Consider the following 10,354-nt stretch of genomic DNA (forward strand, 5'->3'; position numbering starts at 1 on the left):
ACCTCCATTCAATTTCCACGGATTATTAGTCATAAATTTGAATTTTGAGCCGAAAGAAGGTAACTGAAAGGCGGTCAATGAGAACCTAAATGTACTGTAACCTGACAATATGAAAGGGTAGCCCTGAAAAGGGCTGTTGGTGCCAGCAAAAGGCATGCCTTACAAGCCGTCTTTCTGTACTAGGGGCTCGCGCACCCTAGCACTCCATCCTCGTCGTCTCAGCCTACTTTGTAGGGCCACTCCCCTCGGCATTAATCAGGACACCGGCAGCTGGTCCGCAGTTGTTAACGAAGTAACGATCCCGTTGTTACAGCCTACGGGGGGCTTCTATTTAGTTGAGTTGAGTTTGCTACCAGCCAAGCTGTAAATCTTCTGCCGATGCCCGGTGCCTTCTCAGCGACGTGCACGCTCCAAGGGGAAGTGAGAAGATCTGGTAAAGCTATTGATATACTTCGCTTTATAGACTGCAAATTTTAGTGCATTACATCGATTCAGTGTCTGCTCGGCCCAAAAACTTACTTGCCTCCCCCGGTTCAGCTCGGCCCTTTTCTAACTCGGTCCACTTTTCAATTTATTGATATATTGGTTTGTTTTATCACTCATTATTGTTGAAACCACACAATTAACTGATTAATATCTGGACTTATTCATATATATGGAAATATATTTTCTGAAATTATTATTACATTTTTGGGGATGCTTAACTACCTTTTGAACACATCTCTATTAGCTATCTAAGCTTGACAAAATAGGTCCAAAACTTTGGTATACAGGAAAAAATGTAATAATCAGCAAAAAATGATATATTTCTATTTTGTGATCATGATTTTTGCAAGTGACTGGAGGTACTGCCCCAAGCCTGTAATGAGTTAAATCCTATCAATGAAATTCAGAACGTGCATAAGTATAGTACCAAAATAATTTATGGTCATAAGTGAACTTACTATCATAAAACGCAACAAATAACAAAATATTGAAATGTTTTTTCCAAGATAAGCTTTAAAATGCTTCAAAAGTGCAAATATATTGTAAGAACTTTGTAAAATGCGTATACATGAAATATGAATACATACTATTTTCTCATGACTGTACGTAATTTTCCCTTATTTGAGTAATCACCATGTCGACAAGGTAAGCATGTAAACATATATTTACTACCGGACAATATCCTGAATCGTTTGGCGAAGGAATTATAATACCTATATACAAAGGAGGGGACAAAAATCCCACAAAATTATAGAGGAATAACTCTAATTAATATTATATCAAAAATCTACTCTCAAATTCTGTTAAACCGCTTAACGAACTTGACTCAAACAAACGAAACAATCATTGAAAATCAATTTGGCCTTCAGGCAGGTAAATCAACAATTGATTGCGTCTTTATATTACATTCAATTATAGCTAAAACTTTGTCGTTAAAGAAAAAAATGTATTTAGACTGGGCTGATTTTAAGAAAATATGAATGCTAGAGGCATTTTATAGTACAAGTTATATCTTGAGTGTTTTAACCTAATATGGGTATGCTAAAGACGATGAGGGTGGATACCAAGAAAATAAAATTGACCTTGTCCTTCAAAAGGTCAATTCAAAATGGCCGCTTAAAAATACTAAAATAGGTCATTATAACTATGGTACAATATGTTGCAATTAATTATTCTTGTCAAAATCAAATGATTATTTAATATGATCAGATTTTAATGAGATTGGCCACCAAATATAGCGATAATAAGCCTTATGGCTCAATTAACAGTATATACAGTACTGTTTTACTAGCACGTTAAGGTATAATAATAAGATTGAAAAAATCACTTTTTATATTTTTTTACTTGACTTATATCACGGACTTTAATTGACATTGTAATATAAACCCGTGCTTATATTTAACAATAAGCTTAGTTTATAAATATTACCAAAGCATAAATATTTCGTAATAACAAATTAAAATTCCATAGTTACGAATTAATATTTCGTTATAACGAATTAATATTTCGTATTTACGAAATAATATTTCGTAACAACGAATCAATATTTCATAATTAAGATTTCATATTTCGGTAAAACGAAATAATATTTCTAATTGGGAATTGTTATCTAGTAAAAACGAATTCAATTCCGGAAGAAGTGTGGAAAATATCACTTCAGGTGTTCCGTAATTTTCAACATTATTTGTAGCTATGATATTTTTTTAAGTTGTCCATTGTGTTTTCATATATTTTGCACTTATTGTGGTATTTATGTTTTAAAATGAATATTTAAAAAAAATATTTTGAAATGTCAAAAAATGTCATTTCAATGCCATAAACACAACACAAACCGAGACAAAAAGTGTTTTAAAATATAAACTGCACCCCCTCCTACCCCCCCCCCCCCCCGAAAAAAAGGATATCTTAATGTAACAGCAAAGTTATCTATAAAAATATCACTTGTTGTAAATCGAGTAATATTTTCTTTGACCATATAAAAGTCACGTGGGTAGGCTAAATAGTAGAGGTGTTAAAATATAATTGTAATACACCCTTTGTTAGCCATTGAAATAGTATTTAATGTATAAAGGATTTTCAAAAATGGTTATTATTCAGAGCGGGCGCTATGGTGCACTGGTAACACTGTCTGCCTACAAATCAAGGGGTCGTGAGTTCGATCCCCCGCTACTCCACCGAACGAATAAATGACTACGAGATTGACCTAACCAGGACATAGACAGAGAATGACGGCAATGATAGAAACAAGAGAAGACCTTAACGGAACAGGAAACAAGTACCGAAAGTACAAGACCGAAGACGACGACCGATAACAGAAGAAAAAACGAAGACAAGAACTGACAACAAGCGAACAAAGATGAAGACCGACAACATAAGAACAGAGACAGGGACCGATAACAGAAGAACTGGCAACAACCGAACATAGACGTCCACTGATAACAGAAACTGGAAACAAGCGAACAGAGACCGAGATTAATAACAGAAGAACTGCCAACAAGCCAACAGAGAAGAGGACCGCTAACAGAAGAACAGGACAAGGACCACCGATAACAGAAGAACTGACAACAAGCGAACAAGACAAGGACGAAGAACTGGCAACAACCGAACAAAGACGTCCACTGATAACAGAAGAACTAGCAACAAGCGAACAGAAAAGAGACAAGAACCGATGACAAAAGGACGAAGTCGAGAACCGATAACAGAACAGGACAGGCACCGATAACAAAATAACCTATGACAGAAAAATTGACAACAAGAAAAAAAAGACTGATTTCAGAAGAATAGAAGAGAACGGATAACATAAGAACGAAGAAGAACGGAGACGACGATCGATAGCAGAAAAACAGAGACGAGAACCGATCTAACAACAAAAGACAACAAGAGAACTGCGACGAGGACCAATAACAGAAGAACGAAGACGACGAACGATAACAGAAAAACGAACACCAAAACCCAAGGGTACTCAGAGGAAAATGCCTTTAATTAATGTATATTTTGTTTGCACACGTTTTAACTCCCTCACACATCTTAACGCTGAAGGCATAGAGTGCCAGATAAAATCTAGCATATAGGGCAGGAAAGAGTGTAGTTTTCGCTGCGTAAACCCTAAATATGTTTAAATGCCTTAAAATTTTCAGTACTATTTTTAATATTACTTCTATATTACTATTATATTAGCCTATAGAAAAATGTCTACCATCTTGGATTTTTCGGCCATATTGGATTGTTTTGTGCTTTTAATTCTGTTTTGGTGTCTAATTTGTTTTTACCTAAACATGCATTGTGACAAATTTCAGGCTTTTCCTTTCTTTGATATATCATCCATTTATAATAAAGAAATTTGGCGGCCATTTTAGTGGTCATTTTAAATGGCCATTTCAATGGTTAAGATCAAGTTTTTCAATTCGGTATCCACCTTTATCGGATTCAGCATACCTTAAATAGGTAAAATACACCAAGATACCACTTGTACTACAAAATGCCTCTAGCATCTTATAGGGAGCCAAATTCTCAAAATCAGTCCTGTCTAATTGTTGTTTTATAGATTTCGAAAAAATGCTTCGATAAAATTACGAGATCTCATTTTTTTCATAAACTAATAACAGAAAATTAAGCTCCCGATTTGATAGTTCTATAAGAGCTATGTATAATACAGTGAAAGCATGCGTAAGATTTAAATCAGAAAACTCAACTTTTTTTCACGTCCAATATTGGAGTTAAACAGGGAGATCCCAGTTCCAGTCTGATGTTCTTTTTTTCGTAAATGGCATTCCTTTGAATATAAATAGTAACATAGACGGCATCTGTTCTATAGATGACGTCAAATTATATTTATTGCTTTTTGCCGATGATGCTGCCATTTTTGCAGAAGATAAGATAATTGTTTATTATAGTGACATATGCAATGAACATTTATACAGTACAATACATTTTAACAAAGAGTTATGCACCCGGCCCAATGGACCTATTATAGTCACCTTTTATAATGAATAACATTAATCATATAACTTTACATGATAACGTGAGGGAAATGGTTATGGTAAAACAACACCAATTTATAAATATGAAAGTATGCACATACTAGTATAACAAAAAAAAGAAGTTATTTTTGTTGAAATGCAAAACCTAAATTATTTTCATAATTTAAGAGTAAAGTATACTTCGTCTAAACAAGTAAGCTTTCATTATATATTTGGCTGTCTTTCTTATGTGATCAGTCATGTCAACACACGTACTTTTTCAGAAATGTTTATATTCATGTCCTGAACACAGTCAACATTAACAAATATATCGTTTCTTATGTGTCTATAAATATCACATGATAACAAAAAGTGAGTGAACCTTTCATGTGTATATTCAAAAGTGTTTCTATTCAACCAATTAGAAACAAATGCATTTAAAGACATTTTCTACAGTTTTATGAAAATTTAATCCTTTCATAGAATTTTCTAAATTTTTTGTATGATGAGTAAAATTTAATGACGAATTTAAAAATAAAAAGAAAAATATATGTTGCCGTGTTGGATTTCTTGTAAAATGGCAGTTTCCATGGTAACCGTATATCTAAAAACTGTCAAAAATAGCCTAACTGTGTTATAACCAATAGAAAATGTATAACATAGCTTAAAACACACAACGAGCATTGTTTTATGCAAAGATAATCTTATCTAATGATTCTGTATGAAACAAACGATAATCTGAACATATTTCTTTAAAAAATGAGTTCTCCATGTTCCTCAACCGAAAAAAATGAGAAAAATAAACATGATTCTGAGAATAATTAGAATATTGAAAAAAGTGTTTCATAGGATTTTCTATTTTTTTGTATGTTGTGTAAAATTTAATGACAAATTCAAAAAGAAAAAGAAAATATATGTTGGCGTGTTGGATTTTTTTGAAAAAAAAATGGCAGTTTCCATGGTAACCGTATATCTCAAAATTGTCAAAATAGCCAAACTGTGTTATAATAATGTATAAAATAGCTTTATTACACTCACAATAAACATATTTTATACAAAGCTTGCTTTATCTTAGGGTTCTGTATAAAACAAACGATAATTGGAACATATTTCTTTATAAGATAAGTTTTCATGCTTTTTAACTAAAAAAAAAAAATGAGAAAAATAATCATGAATTCTGTAAAAAATAAAGCTATCAAGAAATTCTTTTTCATAGAATTTTCTACATTATTGATATATCAAGTAAACATTTGATGGTGGATTCAAAAATAGAAATAAAAATATAGATGATGACGTGTTACTTTTTTTGTAAACGGGCATTCCTCCATGGTTACCGCATATGCCAACTGTCAAAAATTACCACGCTTTTCTTAAGAAATATCAGTGTTATACTAAATGTATTGTCAAATATACAACAAAAACATGTTGTAATAAAAATTTCTTTTTCTTTTGATGTTATATTAAAGTAAATGAATTTTGATACTGAATATCTTTTTAAAACATATCTAGGGCCATATTATTTTTTTTCACTCGACTAACTACCCGAAAACAGTAAGCAAGTATTCAGAAATTTACAAAGAAAATAATGAAATTTCGGAACATTTCTTAGATATTAAAATTTTTGTTTTTTTTAATGCAACACTTTTAAAATATATCATTTTAAACTTCTTTGCCCCAGTTGTCTGCCAGTAAATCAAGTCGCGACGCCACTCTTTGGTCGGCCACTACACTCACAAGTGGGTTGTGGGTTAACGCGCGCAGAATATCATCAATCTGTCGTACTAATGGCTTGGAGAAATCCTTTTATGTGATGTTGTCCTAAACGACCTCTTATTCTTTTGAAAACCGATCTCCCGTTTTGAACATTTAGAAATATCTATTCTGTATTATTTACTCATTATTTGCTTATAGCCGAAATTTAAACACTTATCCGAATACTATTCAACTTGACCTTCATTTGAAGAGTAATTATCCGTGATTATCTTTCTTGGAAGCGCATAACGATGCGCACAGAAAACTACCGAAAACGTCTTTAATTTCAAACTAATAACCCACGATAGAAAATATATGATTTATGACATACTATGCTTAATATATTTTTTAGATTGCACATATAATTTTCAAACTGTGAAAACATGTTAATCATAACATACAATCAATAACGCAAACTATTTGCGACAGTATGTTTCATAATAAAAAAATAAATCAAGCACTCAAGCACTGCCGAAATAAATTACAAATGCAATCCGAACGTACTTAGCTTACTACTAATTTACTTTGCCAATTAAAGATATTGGTCAATGAAGATGCCTAAATGTTCATGATTTTTGACTCGATCAATTTGGCGTTGTTTTATCATTTATACAAATTATTGTTACGCATCTTTTGCTAACTTGTGCTAACATAGCGAGAGCGAATTTGATTTCTTAAGACTAAATGCCCCATCATTAACTTGACTCTACTCACTCCTTCTTAAAGCAGACAAAAGCATTTGCTATTTATTGCCGGCGGAAAGTCATTCGAATATAATGTAGTTTTCATTACGTTTTGTCTGCATACAAATTGGTATTACAATTGTTTTTATTAATTTTAAGCTGTAAGTGATTCATATAAAGCAAAAACAAAAACGTTTAGACCCTTGAAAGACATCCAAAATAATGGGTTTATGTTGATTTGTAAACTTCAACTATTATTATATGTTGTCTATTAGAAAGACATGCTTCAAATCATTTACTTATTATGTCATTATGTCAGAAAAATGATACTGTTTTAGGTTAGAATTTAGTATTTGATGATCGACCATGTCTAATGCTTAAAATATTTTTTCATAATCTGAGAAGACTAATTTTCAAGATTGAGGGCTTGAACACCAGTAATCAAACAAGAGTATTGTTTACGAAAACCTGATTTTGGCTTATTGTATCTTTTCGAAGTAGTTTACGACTATATTTCTACTGCGTCACTAACGCAGTAAGCGCTGTTTTGCACATCTTGACCACTTTTTGTTAATTTTCGTAGAGGGTAGGTGCCGATGCCATTATGTAAATTGCTATTTTTGGTTTACCTCAAAATATTTTACTGAAAATTAACTTGAATCTGGAGGCGTGCTGTTTCGAAGCACTGTCACAAAGACCTGTTGATGTGGTAACATTAAGCGGTTCTTAAATAATCTTAACCTCATAAGGTACATTTGTTTTAGGTATTAAGTAACTGGTTGTCGATTCAAAAGCGAGTTGTTTTAATGTTTTCCGAAGAAGTTCAATGCTTTTATTTTCCTGAATGGAGTTGTTGAATAGATCCTGAGTAAATCAATCAAGATTTTTTATTCATCTCAAAGTTTGTTACTAATACATATTTCAGTTTCTTCATTTATCTACATTGGCTGGACAATATGCTTAATGCACTCCTGTTTAATACATGCATGTATATCTAATGTAGTGTTAAAACATTGTGAATCAAATGCATTGCACTATTGAGATTTTCAAAATTGACTGTGTTTCAATAGATCATACTTATAAAACGCTAATAAAATGTCAGTTTTGTGATCGCTAATTCTAATAAACATGTACCAAGTTTTAAGATAAATTCAGACAAAGACGCGTATACATATACTAGTAACCAAATTACACTTAGCTTAGTTGTGAAAAGCCGTATTTGATCACTCAAATAAACCATTTTTATACGCCCGTTTGAAAAACGGGACGTATTATGGGAACGCCCCTGGCGGGCGGGCGGTCGGGCGGGCGGGCGGCGTCCAAATTTGTCCGGAGCATATCTCCTACATGTATAGAGGGATTTTAATGAAATTTCATAGAAATGTTCACCACTATGAGGAGCAGTGTCGCGCACATGAACCAGGTCTTCTAGGTCAAAGGTCAAGGTCACACTTAGAGCTCATTGAAAAATGCTTGTCCGGAGCAAAAACTTCCACATGTATCGAGGATTTCAATATTACTTGTGACAAATGTTCACCATTGTGAGGCGGAGTGTCGCGCGCAAGAATTCAGGTCCTTGCGGCCAAGGTCAAGGTCACACATAGAGGTCAAAGTTTCAGATAAAAAATATGAAGATGTGTATATGGACCATTTAGTCATCATTTATTGAGGGATTGTAACACAAATGGTCATTCTCAAGACTTTGGCTGTGATACATATGATTTAGGTCAATATATACAAGGTCAAGGTCACTAAAGATGATGAAATATCCAGATTTTGTCCGGAGCATATCTCCTACATGTATGGAGGGATTTTAGTGAAAACTTCATAGAAAATGTTCACCACTATGAAGAGCAGTGTCGCGCACATGAACCAGGTCTCTAGGTCAAAGGTCAAGGTCACACTTAGAGCTCATTGAAAAATGCTTGTCCGGAGCAAAACTTCCACATTTATAGAGGGATTTCAATATTACTTGGCACAAATGTTCACCATTTAGAGGCGGAGTGTCGCGCGCAAGATTCAGGTCCTTGCTGCCACGGTCAAGGTCACACATAGAGGTCAAAGTTCAGATAAAAATATGAAGATGTGTATATGGACCATTTAGTCATCATTTATTGAGGGATTGTAACACAAATGGTCATTATCAAGACTATGGCTGTGATACATATAATTAATGTCAATATATACAAGGTCAAGGTCACTAAAGATGATGAAATAATGAGATTTTGTCCGGAGCATATCTCCTACACGCATGGAGGGATTTTAATGAAATTTCATAGAAATGTTCACCATTATGAGAAGCCATGTCACGCACATGAACTAGGTCTCTAGGTCAAAGGTCGTGTTACACTTAAAGCTCATTGAAAAACGCTTGTCCGGAGCAAAACTTCCACATGCATAGAGGGATTTCAATATAACTTGGCACAAATGTTCACCATTGTGAGACGGAGTGTCGCGCATAAAATTCAGGTCCCTGCAGCCAGGGTCAAGGCCACACATAGAGGTCAAAGTTTAGATAAAAATATGAAGATGTGTATAGGGACGATTTAATCATCATTTATTGAGGGATTGTAACACAAATGGTCATTATCATGACTACGGCTATGACACATGTACTTAAGGTCAATATATGCAAGGTCAAGGTCACTATAGATGGTGAAATATCCAGATTTTGTCTGGAGCATATCTCCTACATGTATGGAAGAATTTTTATAATACTTTATGGAAATGTTCACCACCATGATGTGTATTGCTCCATGCATGATCCAGGCCTCCAGGTCAAAGGTCAAGGTCAGACTTAGAGTTCATTGAAAAACGCTTGTCATGAGCAAAACTTCATAAAGGGATTTCAATATACCTTTGCACAAATGTTCACTTTTGTAAGGTTGAGTGTCGCACGCAAAATTCAGATCCCTGCGACCAAAGTCAAGGTTACACATGGAAGTCAAAGTTCAAATAAAAATTTGAAGATGAGTATAGGGACCATTTAATCATCATTTATTGATGGATTGTAGCACAAATGGTAACTATCATGACTACAGGTGTGACACATTTAATTTAGGGTAATATTTGCAAGGTCAAGGTCACTGGAGATGATTAAATATCCAGATGTTGTCCGGAGCATATTTTCTACATGCATGGAGGAATTTTAATGTTACTTTATAGAATTGTTCGCCACCATGAGACGTAGTGCCCTGCACATGAACCAAGTCTCTAGGTCAAAGGTGAAGGTCACAGTTAGAGCTCATAGCAAAACACTTGTCTGGAGCAAAACTTCTACATGCATAGAGGGATTTCAATATAATTTGGCACAAATCGCCCCATTAAAGCAAAAAGGTACCAAGCGACATTTTGGCCAAAAATGACTTTTTAACATTTTTCCTTATGTTTTAATGTTATCTTTAATCTGTAGAAATATCTCTATGGTATCATGTTTATTTACAGACATATAAGGTTATGTAAAAAGGTACTATG

This window comes from Ruditapes philippinarum, unplaced genomic scaffold (assembly GCF_026571515.1).
Source record: "Ruditapes philippinarum isolate M1 unplaced genomic scaffold, ASM2657151v2 ctg1170_1_1_1_1, whole genome shotgun sequence".
Taxonomy (NCBI): Eukaryota; Metazoa; Mollusca; class Bivalvia; order Venerida; family Veneridae; genus Ruditapes; species Ruditapes philippinarum.